Genomic DNA, 11,231 nt, shown 5'->3' with positions numbered 1-11,231 from the left:
TTCATCTCCTCGTAGGTGTAGTAGTTCGCTGTATCTTCTCGGTGAGCTATTGAAATACTGTATAGCCCTAAAGTTTTGCGCTATTGATTCCTATTTCCTATGTTTCCATTGACAACTGTCCGTTTTATGTAACCGCATTAGAGAAATTTTAATCCACGACTTCTTTCAACCGTAACACGTTCCGAATAAAATCGTTGGGGCAAAGCACGATTTAAGTTATCTTTTTCCCCATTTTAATTTCAAATAATTAAAAGTTTATTTCTGCGAATATTTATATATATATATATATATATATATATATTATTTATATACATACATTTTTTGCATTCGAATGTTAGCAAAAATTCTTTGAAACTAAATGCAAACTGTACTATATAATAAAACTTTTGTTGCATACTTTCGAGTAGTATTTCTTTTTTTTTTTATATATACATATATCCATTACCGAACGATGAGAAATATATATTCATTTTGCCAAAGCGTTTGCAACGCTCAGAAGAAAGCCTTAGAGAGAACACAGGGTATTCTTGATTAACGTGAAATGATTTAAGCACGTCCGTCTGTCCGCCTGTGATATGTCTGTTGAAAAAATTCTTCCAGTGCCAAACACGAAACTATTGACTTCAAATTTAGATTGTACGCAGATTTGTATTGAAAATGGGTGAAATTGGTTGAAGAACACGCCTGAATTATTACGTAAAGTGAGAACATTTTTGTTTATCAAAATGAATAGAAAAATGGCTTTTTGCTCATTACTCATGAGCATATAGCAAATAAATTCACAAACATTTGAAGGTATACTCTATGGGCGATGCTGTAGCATCTCTGTGAAAATCGCAAATAAATTGGCCATGCCTACTCAATTTTATAGCCTTCGCAATATTATTTTTCTTTCAAAACCTTAATTAAATCTTGGCCAGTTTCAAATTCGGAATACGCCTAAGCATATCCGCCCATCTGTCCATCCGTCCACCCGGACAATTGTGTATTATCTGTGGTAAACGCGCTTCCGTTCGCAAAAACGAAGGTATCTCCTAAAAATTCGCAAACGACCTTGAAACGACCATTTAAGTTTCGACTTTTATTCGGGCATTAGAAAAAATCGGCCATGTCCATAGAGAATATGAAAATTTAGTTCTTCTCCTTCTTTCTAGGATCGCGATGACGGGTGTAAAAGATTCCGTTACGACCGAATATAATTGTCTTACTTGTTTAAATAGAGTTTTATTTCTTTTTTGTTCAAAGTGCTCATGATATATTCATGATATCTTATATCCGTATTTATGCATCCACAGAAAGTATTACATACGGTTATGTATTTAAAACGAGAAAAGGTTAAACGAGTGGGGTTTTTTATAAGGCATCACGAGACTATAAAAATATATTAAATTTGTTCTTCTGCTTGTAAATTTGTTCTCAAGAAATACTTTTCAGTAACCATAAATATTTTATATATATAGGGTTCTGAAACCACTTAACCGCGTTCGTCAATCTGTCATTTCTTGTCGGAACCATTGCACGCCCGAATACTAATATCGAATGGTAAAAATGGCTAAAATTGTTCCTATTGGATAGTCGCTGCTTCGAGCTGAATATGAATGAAGCTAGTCCTTGCAATGTACTTGCCCCCCCAATAAACAAACTACTCTGTAAAATGTGATTTTGAATCATTATTGGTAAGCAATAAAGATAAATCACTCTGAGAAAGCTGAAAAAAAGAGCAAAAAAAAAAAGAAATAGAAAAATGAATGAAAATATTATAACCAGGCAAAGCCAGCCTAATAATACTTTACATTATTTCGTCTAATAAATTACTTTCTTTATTTTCGTTATAAAATACGTCTTCTTATTACTGCCCACTTTTCATGGGCTCAAGGTGTAATCCACCCTACTCCAAAAATAAAACAATATTTTTGCCAAGGATGTTTTAATTCTTTTAAAAGCTTAAGCAAACATTTTTTGATCCAATATATGTGGCCAACAGAAAGAACGCAGCCAAGAAAAGTTTAAATCGTTTCAGAAAATGAATAGATCGGGATAATGAAGAGTGAATCTATCTGAAGTCTTTCTTTGTATTATATATATATAAGAATCATTTACTGAATTGATCGTTGTAAGTGGAAAATTGGATGTATTTTAAGTCCTTCTGGGTATTACTTATATAATCGCACAAACTTGATTCTTCATATATACAAGCGACATCGGGCGCTAGAGAATTTCTATTGAGACTACTTTCAAGACAAACACAAGTAAACATTCCTTAAATTGCTTACAATTTTTTTAAGCCCATACATTTTAAACATATAGAGTAATAAATATCAATTCCGTTATACCTTCCTATAGCTTGTATTATAGAACGGAAAGATCTATTCAATGTTATTGTAATGGGTCTAACCCGACAATTATCGATTTATGCCAACGACCGCGCATTCTAATGGAAGGTTTTCTTCTAAGCAATCCGAACTACTACTACCGAGACTCTCTCAGCCGAGAGAGATTCTGTTTCGATTTCCTTGAATGCTTAAAAATGATCAACTTTTGGATTTATATCCGTTAGAGTTATCAGTAATAAAGAAATAAGTTTATAAATATTTTTATTAATTCCGGAGTCTTTTTACACGTTACGAATTTTTTTAAATTGAAAAGTAAATTCTTTACATATATATAAGATATATAGAAAAGAAAAGTTCTTTTACGATGAAAATTGTCATCTTCTTTAAAGTGACCTTAAGCTGAACGATTGAAGTTGAGCGTCTAATAATTGTGAGCGAATTCAGGCTGTAAAGTTTTCTACACGTTCATCATCGAATCAGAAAATGCGCGACATATTTTTCTTACAAATGCCAAACAAATCTAAATTAACATTCACTCCATCTGCTCCAGCGTGCCATCATTTCTTAGAGGAACGAAAAGATTATGAAACAAAAAACCGGAGTCCAATTTTCTCAAAAGGCATTCAACTGTGTACGATAATTCAGAGAATTGTAAAGGCTAGCAAGTATTAATTCAAATAAAATATGCATGGTTTGCATATGTTGATTGTTCCATAATGAACTGACAAACCGCAAAAAAAAAAAAAAAAAGAAAACGAAAGTGACATAATCGAAAGAAGCTGTAACATAAACTCAAAAGAGGAGGTAATGGAAATAATCGATAAAAGAAAATGAAAACTTGAAATCGATTCGATTTAGATTTACGTTTCACTTGCCTGCAGGCCAGGCCAGCCCATTATATCCGTTCAATATGTAATGTATAATTGTAATCGTATTTCCATTCGTAAGGAGGTAATAATCAAATAATGAAGAAGAAAATAGAAACTTTTATTTTTTATATATATGTATATAGTCGTTGCTTTTCATTTGATTTAATTGAAACCTCAATAAATATTTTAGTTCATCATTGCTCGACATGATAACGTTGGAGAGAAAGGTTTATAATGTAATTTATTGTTACAACAGTTAAATAAACATCTGTATAATATATAGAATACATATACATATACATATATATATATATATATATATATGATAGTGTTATAAAATATTATCAAGAGCTGTAATAATAGAAGAGAGATAATAAAATAAATGTTTCTGCTGCTTAGACTCAATTTAATGGATTCGAATTTTAATTTATTTATTTAAACTAATATAAATTATTATACCATTGAGTTTATTTTGCCATTTATTTACATTTCGTATGTTATTAAATGGAGAATTTTATCAAACTGTATCGTAACGAACGAACGAACGAACGAACGAACGTACGAAAGAGACGTGAGAAGAAGCAATAAACATAAATTTTCTATAAAATTTAAAATTTATTTTACATAAATTTTCCCTTTATTTGTAATAAATAAAATGTTAAATTTACTTTTCTTTACGATTTTTTTTTTTTGTTTTTTTTTTTTTAGAAATTTAAAAGTCTTTAATTAATTGAAAATAATTGAAAATTTACATATCTCTCTTTACAGCTTTGTTAAAAGGAAAGAATTTGAAAATTGAATAACTTATGCTTCTGGCAGTCTCTATGCTAATTGCTGTCGGTGTCGGTGGTTGAATTATTGTCTTCAACATTTTTTTTTTAAGGTAAGAACTTAAATTTCCAAAATTCATTCATAAATCTTAAGAGTATTTTTTTTTTTGTCTGTTTATGACCATTCAGCATTGACTGTGTTATATGTATCTATCTACAGTTAACATATGTTCCTGGTTAGGCCTTTTATTGCTACTGCTCTAGCTACTGTGACTTTTCGCTGCGAAGCAATGTTGCTTTCGTTTTGCTTCACTGTTTAAGAAGTGTCGCCTTGCCTGCTTAGAACTATTTATATATGTAGGTGTTTATGTGTGTATGTTTGTGTGTTTTGTGTGTGTGTGTGTGTGTGTGTGTGTGTGTGTGTTTGTATATGTTTTTAGCATGTGTCACATTTGTAACGTCTGAAGTGCAAATATTGTCCATGGCGTTGTGCATTGCTATGCTGCCATACACGATTGTTTGTTGCTCAAGTTGTTGTTCGAAAAACCCCAAACACCAGCCACATCAATAAATCAAAGTCAAAAGAGCACAAAGCCAAGACATACCAACATTTACATATACATATGTACTTACCGCTTGGTTAGCTGATGTTTAAACATAACGCATGCATGGCCTGCCTGTGTGTACGAGTGCGATTGTGAACTCATGTAAATATTGTGTTGTTAGTTATGTTCCGATGTGTTTCTTACTTCCCACGGGCTCAGCTCGCTCAGCTATAGATATTGTTTCAGTAATTGTTTTCACAAGTTGTTTTTCTTGTTGTTGTCTATGTATGCGTTTATGTCTATATATCCAACAATAAATTCTCACTTCATTATATATATATTTATATATATATATACGTACGTCTTTGTATATGTACGTGTGCTAGAAGAAGTGTTATAAACAGTTACTTGACTGATAGATAAGCTGTGACTGCAGCACTGTCGGCTGTTACATAACAATTCCAGGCGGGACAATAAAAACACACTTTACCGCACTTCACTGCACTCCACTTTATATGCACTTGGAACGAAGCCCATAATAAAATGTACCCTAGAGTTCTAAAAAATAAAGAAAGAAGCAAAAAAAAAGAAAAGAACAGAAAGAAAGACAATAGCATTAAAGAAAAGGAAAACCAAAGACATTTTGTTTTTTTTTGTTTTTCTTTTTTTTTTCTTTTTTTTTTTATAAAGTCACGCCATATATATAAAAAGGTTGCAATAAAAAAGGGAAAAAAAATCTTAAATCAAATAAAATTGAAATTTCATTTACTTGCGGAGCAGGTGACAAATAAAATAAGAATAGATTGAAGACAAAGTTATGAATATATAGTAACTCTATTATCCAGATGATGCAAAAAATAATTTCTTGAATTCCTTAAGACTATTCTTTTAAAATGAAGATAACCAAAGATTTCTGGCATTCCCTAGGGTAAAAACTTTTTCAAATCATTTTGTATATAAAAGTTTGTCGATTACTTCATAACACTTTATTTTGAAATATCATGTGGATATTAAGTGAACTTATGTAACATATTTAAGATAGGCTGTGGCCCGCTATAACATTTGTACCGCCTGTTTTCACGCAAAAAAGGTTCTTCTTTTAATCGAAAATTAACATTTTTCACTGGAATGCTAGCCAACCATACAAAATTTAATATTTCGATGCTCATCACCGAAGAATGAGGGGTACATTCATTTTGTCAAAACGATATCAAAGCCCAGAAAGCCGCATCTGAGACTCTACAATGTATATATTTGGTCAGCGTCAAAATCTAAAGCGATTTAAGCATGTCGGTCTGTCCGTCAGTCCTTTCTGTGAGTCTGTCCATCTGTGAAATGTCTGCTATAAATATTCTTCTGGCCGTTAAAACGCAGCCATCGACTTCAAATTTGACAGAAACATTGAAAGTGCGTGCACGCAGGTTACGCAACGCGCACATCGATCGAAGGAGACACACACACACACACACACAGCATCACCTAAACTGAGAACACCTCTGTTTTTCGAAAGGAATAAAAAAATGGTGTTTTTGCTCACTACTCACAAACTATAGCAGATAAATGTACAAAAATTTGAACGCATATTGGAATGGAAAAGTTGACTACACCTATCCAAAATGTACCTTTTTTTTGCAATACCTTGATAACGCGCAGCAAAAAGCTTCAAAAACCTCATAAAATATATAAATTCTTGGCCAGTTTCAAATTTAGAATGCACCTAAGCATACCCATCCGTTCTGTCTACGCAATTGTGTAGTATTTGTGGTATAAGCATTCTCCCGTGAGCGTAAACTAAAATATCGCCTAAAAGAATTTGAAAGTTTTTCAAAGGGCACGCCTACAACGTCCCCACGCCTACGCGAAAACGATTTCTATTTTGAAAGTAGAAAAAATCGGCCGCGCCCATGAAAATTCAGTTTATTTACATTTTTTTTGTCGTTTTTAGGATAACGGTGATGGGTATGAAAAATTCGGTCACGACAGCGAATATAACTTTCTTACTTGTTAAAATCAAAATGGGCTCGGACGGTAGGGTATTTTTTAATTGAAAATATTTGACGAGACTCACTCGGGTTTTGAGATTTTTAAATATATTTTTCCAAAATGATTTTTTTTTTTTTCTATTCTAAAGCATGATTAATAACCTTCTCAACGACTATTAGTTCATAAATTGCGTTAATTTCTATTCAAAAAAAAAAAAAAATTTCAAAAAACATTTTATTTGTATAGTCTTAGGTGTTCGCCCTTAATACCGATAGTTAGCTAAAATATCTTTAGGTTAATATTTGTTTGTTTATGTAATAAAAAAATTTTTTTTTTTTTTGTGGAATATTTGTATTAGTTAATCTTGCTTGGAATAATTAAAATTAACATTGAAAGCTTTTTTCTATATACAACACAGAACGGAAACACATTCTGGACCCATTCAGAAAAATGAAAAAGTAGTTCTCTCTCTTTCCTTTCAAGAGGAATTAAAGCAGAAAATTTTTTGCGGTATTTAACTCGAATGTAAATTTTTCAAATATTTTAGGTAAGGAATAGTAAATGTAGTATTTGCATAAGTAGAATGTTTAGTTTCGTATAAATATTTGTGTGTACATACCTTTGATTGTTATTGCTTAACATATGACCCGTTGAAGGTCGTAACTTGTTATACATTATACGCTAATGTATGTACATATGTTTTTCTTCTTCTACTTCTTTTTCTTCCCCGAATTTCTATTACAAATACTTTTCAAGGTATATGGAACTATATTAGATGAACATACATAAGCATGTATAGATACATGTGTACATAGATGGATGTATAAGTATGTATAAGCTTTTTATTACACTGTAAACCGATTTGAATTTCAATTTGATTGAATTTTTCTTTTATATGAAATTTATACTGAAACAGGACAGAAAAAACGAACGTAATAACCAACAACAGCAATAGCGTATATAAATGTAATAAATATATCGGTGTTGTGTTCTCCTTCTCTTTCTCTTTCTCTTTCGTTTTCTTTTTCCTTTTCGATTTTTGTAAAAGTAAATTTAATGAACACACACTCTTGTATTTATTTACAAACGACTAACCTTATGACCGAAACAAAAGCAAACGTAAGGTCATCTAGAAAAACATTTTGTTGGTATTTAAAACTCAACTCAAGTTCTCACATTCATTCCATCAAGATACCGAGAGCCAGTCTTGGGAAATATTGTGAAATAAAAAAAAAAAAAAAAAAAAAATTTTTTTTGGACCAAAACAAATCACTTTGCGATCCTTTTTCAATTATCTGCACATCAGAGAAGAACAAGTGAAAGAAAAAGGGATCAAAAATGTGTATACACTTACATAAACCTACATGCTGATGAACATACTCATATGTACATATATGTGTTATAATATTCTTGAAATGAAAAAGGATTATTATGACTTTATTATAAACTAACAAAGAAGAGAGAGAGAGAGAGAGAGAACTCAATTTCTCCATATCCTATTTTTCATTCATGTTGTCGTCGTCGTTGTTGTTGTTAAGTTAGTTTCATTTTACATTCATTAGTTTTAAGACTTAATTTTATATCTTATTTAAAGAGGTTGCAAGCGATGGGAAAGGAAATGTATAAGGTTGACGCAAGTATACGGTTTTTTTTAAAGAGAAAATAACTTAAGAAGTTTTTGTGGCTTAAATGTGAATATTTCTAAGAAACAATATTGTGTTGTGCTTTAACTATGTAGACATTTGAGGATATAAGCGTGCGATTGAGGTATGTTCAGGATATTTTTTCAATTAAATAAATTGTTTTTTTGAGGCTTTTATGGTTAATTCTTATTTAAACGCTTAAAGAATTTTTGGCATATTTATTTCAATCTAATTTTAATAGATTTTTCATGTTTAAAGAGAATAATTCAAAACAGAAAATTATGCGCTCGGTTGTCAGAAATCAACTTCTTCAAATATCGCTAAACAGCTCTCTGTGAATTCTTAAAGTAGTCTCTTTGAGCACAAATTTTGCTTCTTCTTATCTAAACTGTTTCAGATAAGTTTTTTTCCATAGCCCGCAGGCAATGTATTTCATCAGTTCGTTTAACGATAGTGAAAGAAGAAGATCTCTAACTTAATAAATGATTCGTTGAAATACTCGCTTTTCATTTATTTTTTTCAATTTTTCTTCGAGAATAAGTTCTTCCCGCCTACTGTTTCGTATCCTCTACGAAACTAGAATTAAAGCCACAAACCTTGTTCGCAAAGGCAAACTCATAACATTTATCGTCACAAATAGTTTGTTGACAGTAAAACTTATCGGAAACCCCCACGATTCTAGCTGAGTGACAATTAAGACAAGAAGGAAGACCATAGCCTCCTGCGGGGCCCAAATTACAATTTTTTGTCTACTAAGACATATTGGTGTCTTGACAAACGAGCGAGCAGACGTACAAGCCAAATTCCCATCGTCGAAAAGTACGGTGAAAAAGATTGACCTTCAAATATATATTAGAAAAGTAAAGTAAAAGTGGTAAATTGACAAATTGACTGAAAATTGACAGTGCTACGAATCAAAACGCTCTTATGTTAATCCTAATTTTGTTCCACAAAAATATTAAAACCAACATCATTGGAATCAAGAACAAAACATTTGCAAGAACTTACTTTGGTCATAATATGGCAGGCAACATACTAATGGGAATTCCACTCGTCCAGTTTGCAATTGTGTACAAAATCTTACAATTAAACATATATTCCAAGATTCATATTCGGAGCGTTTAGCCCCATTAGACGTCTTGATAATATCCTGAGATTAATATGAATAAGGTTGTTAAAGCGAGAAGTCAAGTCTGGTCTGTCTTTTTTAAAACGTGGAGCCGACACTCTTAGCTGTCCTCACTCCGCTTTCTGCACAAAAATTTCTTTTAATGTATTAGCAATTTTTCAAATTTTTTCAAGTCACACTAAATTATTTGGACGGTAAACTCGTGCTGTGGCTGGCTCTTTCGACCGTTCGCGATGTGAACCGCGCGTACAAGAACTTCCGAGGTTTCTTCCAAATTCGAAGTCGATAGCTTCCTTTTTGCGGCCACGAGAATGCTTACAACGGACATTGCGCAGACAGGCAGACGCACAGAAGGGACTGACGGACAGACGAATATGTTGCTGGCATACTTTGTTATATGCATATTGTATGGGGCCTCTGAAGCTTCTATCGGGTCGTTGCAAATGTTTTGACAATATAAATATATCCTTCGTTCATTCTTCGGAGATGGGTATAAAAATAATGCTAATTAATCAACTGACACTCCCGTATATAACAAAATATTTTGCAGTTATTATTATTTGTTCCATAGAGATGAATGGCGGCAAATTTTTTTCTCAAATTTCAAAAATTGTTCTTACATTTCTATAAACTGTTGGTAGTGTACATGCCAAATATTTCGGGGGTATTTCCGCGAAAGTGGTTGAAGCCCTCTGCATTTTGCTCAAACTGCAAAGCAAGGATCTCATTTGCAATATAGGAAAATCAAACGATATATCTAATTGATATATAGTTGTATAGTTAATGTTAAAATTATAGATTCCATAATTTTGGTCAATTGCGAAAAGCTACAAAACAGTAAAGACATTAATAACAAGGAGGGTCTTGTCTTTCGTAGCCGTCTAAGATGGCTAACATCTTTTAATTCAGTTCATAATATTTTGAAATACGATCTGTATGCTATGACAGGAAATTAGGTACTAGAAGCTAATCTGAAATATCGCCGACTGTGACTGACTACATTGATACTCACTTTTGATATATTTTTCTGTTTTCGAAAAAAATTTTACATCTATGAAGAAAGTCGTTCGAGGCATTAACCCAATCAGCAGATTAGGAAGAATGTATAGAGAATTCTATCTACCTTGAGCGCGACGAAAAATATATTTTATTGAAAATTTATTCTTAACAGTTTCGGATAATTTTTACCCAAAATATATATATATATATATATATATATATATATGCGTACGATTTGAATTAGTTTATAGTCATTACACGATTATACAATTTTAATTAAATTTACTTAACAACACTTACGTATTAGCTTATGATTCGTTATGTTGCTGCTTATGCTACTTTATCGGCTTTATATGTAAAAGAATTCATTTTGCTCCTCAAAGATGAGAAAGTTATTGCTGCTTTTGAGTATAAAGACATAATTCAGATTCATTTTATATGACTAATTATCAAATTCATTGCAAGAAATGTGTATGAGATAAGTCTGTTTTCTTATAAAGATTTTCAAGTCGTCATTAACGAGAATTCTCTTAAGCTTAGTAAAATTTAAATTTTAAAGATGCCTATAAAAATTCCAACTACACTACAAGTTCCCTTTAGATTACTAAGTCAAGCGTTGTATCGTTTGTTCGTTCGTTCCTTTGGTTCGTTCGTTTGTTCATTCATTTGTTCAACATTAACTAACCTTAATAAGTTTGGTTAAAATGTATAAATAATTAGTATAAATAATTAGGATAAAATCTCAAAGAGAGATGGTCTTCTTGTTCTTCATCGTTTTTAGAAAATTTTTGGCATATATTTACATAAATAAATAACTGGGCTACTTGAACGGATACTAACACATTTCTAAGATTTCATTTAATATGAGAGTAAATCAGTGCAAGTGGCTGTAAATGAAATTATGTGCATGCATAATAAAACGAACAACGTATATATATATATATATATATATATATTTGT

At 31.6% G+C, this 11,231-nt stretch overlaps 1 protein-coding gene across 1 annotated transcript in view; it reads left to right on the top strand.

The window, feature by feature from the left end:
• The first annotated feature begins 3,970 nt into the window (after positions 1-3,970).
• LOC119638061 overlaps positions 3,971-11,231 on the top strand; it is a 70,297-nt gene continuing 63,036 nt past the window's right edge. Inside the window, exon 1 of the mRNA XM_038034656.1 lies at positions 3,971-4,085. The gene's annotated coding sequence lies outside the window, so the exon portion shown is untranslated. The remainder of the gene's footprint in view (positions 4,086-11,231) is intronic.

The sequence above is a fragment of the Glossina fuscipes genome, unplaced genomic scaffold (genome assembly GCF_014805625.2).
Source record: "Glossina fuscipes isolate IAEA_lab_2018 unplaced genomic scaffold, Yale_Gfus_2 62, whole genome shotgun sequence".
NCBI lineage: Eukaryota > Metazoa > Arthropoda > Insecta > Diptera > Glossinidae > Glossina > Glossina fuscipes.
Note: the sequence above shows the minus strand (reverse complement) of the source record. Positions and strands in the feature narration are given on the sequence as shown.